Raw genomic sequence first — 1,787 nt, 5'->3', positions numbered from 1 at the left:
TTTCAGGAACGAGATAGCGGTGGGCACTCTCGCGCATACTCGATCTGACCGTTAATGTTAACAAGTACAAACCGATGCGTGCGGGATGTCACATCGAATTACGGCGAAATAAAAATGAAGCGAGCTGTGATCAGTGTGCAATCCAAGGACAATGCATGTTTCGCATGGGCGGTGGTTGCAGCGTTATGTCCAGCTGACAAAGACGCAGATCGTCAATCTTCGTACTCACACTATACATCGGTGTTGAATATGCACGACATTGAATTCCAATGCGCATAAACCAAATTAAAAAGTTTGAACGGTTGAACAATATCTCGATCAACATTCATAGTGGTGAAGAAGAGATATAACAACGCGACAAAGAAAGAAGGAAACGTGGTCGTGCCCATACGTCTTACGGAACAGAAAATGGAGAAGCATGTCAACCTGCTGCATATCCCAGATCCGCGAGATGATGACAACGCTGGACACTTCGCGTGGATTAAGAATTTGCCCCGACTCGTCAACTCGCAGCTGAGCAAAAAGGAGCACAAGAAACATATTTTGCGACCGGTAAGTATACACTAAGAACGCAATGTATAATGAACAATGTGACATATACTAATAACAAATAATGTTTTTCCAGATGTTTGCATTACTTCAGCTCGAGCGAGAAGCTGGAGAGCCATACCGTCGATTGTCAAAAAATGAATAACTGCGCCATCACCTTGCCAAACGATGATAACAAATGGCTCAGCTTCACCAACTACTGCAGGAAGGAGCGGGTCCCGTTTGTAGTTTACGCCGACTTGGAATGTATCCTGGAGAAGGCACCGAGGGAAAAACAAACGAGCTCGTATGCGTATCAACATCATAGCCTATTTAGTATAGCGTATTACGTGCGATGTTCCTACAACCAGTCGTTATCCGTGTATCGATGCCGTCGCGATCCGGATTGCATCTCGTGGTTTGTCAAAGAACTTGAAGAACTAGCACATCGTGTAAAGGATATTTTGTCTGGAAATGTCTCCATGGAAACTTTGTCGAAAGAACAGTGGGAGACATTTCGGAACGCTACGCTGTGCCATGTGTGCGAGAAATCATTCGCAAAGGATGATACACGCGTGCCCGATCATTGCCACCTGACTGGACGGTACAGAGGTCCCGCATATTCCAATTGCAATCTAAATTACCAAGACAGTTATTGCATTCCCGTGGTCTTTCACAACTTATCCGGTTATGATTCGCACTTCATCATCAAAGATATAGCAACCGCGTTCGAAGGTTCAATCATTGTACTACCGATAACCAAAGAGAAATATATTTCGTTTACAAAGATTGTAGGAAACGTTACAGATAGTAGGAATAAATGGAAAAATTGCATACAATTGCGGTTCATCGATTCGTATAAATTTCTTAGTTCTAATCTCGATAAATTGGCGTCTTTTTTCAACCACAACAAATTAAAAATTGTTCGGACGAATTTTCAAATTTGTCCGACAAGGATTTTGATTCATTGACGCGAAAGGGTATCTTTCCGTACGAATACCTTGATTGCGCGGACAAGCTGCAGGATCAGTGTTTACCGCCGCGCGAATCATTTTACAGTTCGTTGACGGGTGACACGGTATCCGAGAGCGATTACGCGCACGCCGTGAACATCTGGCGGCGGTTCTCCATTCAAACCTTGGGTGAATATAGCGACTTATATCTGAAGACCGATGTCTTGTTACTAGCCGATGTTTTTGAAAATTTCCGCAATAGTTGTATCAAAAGTTATGGGTTAGATCCCGCGTATTATTACACTT

At 43.4% G+C, this 1,787-nt stretch overlaps 1 pseudogene; it reads left to right on the top strand.

Moving 5' to 3' along the window:
- The first annotated feature begins 399 nt into the window (after positions 1 to 399).
- Positions 400 to 870, top strand: LOC112589590 (uncharacterized; annotated as a pseudogene).
- The last annotated feature ends 917 nt before the right edge of the window (positions 871 to 1,787 follow it).

This window comes from Harpegnathos saltator, unplaced genomic scaffold, assembly GCF_003227715.2.
Source record: "Harpegnathos saltator strain DR-91 unplaced genomic scaffold, Hsal_v8.6 scaffold553, whole genome shotgun sequence".
Taxonomy (NCBI): domain Eukaryota; kingdom Metazoa; phylum Arthropoda; class Insecta; order Hymenoptera; family Formicidae; genus Harpegnathos; species Harpegnathos saltator.
This window is presented reverse-complemented; position numbering and strand designations above follow the sequence as displayed.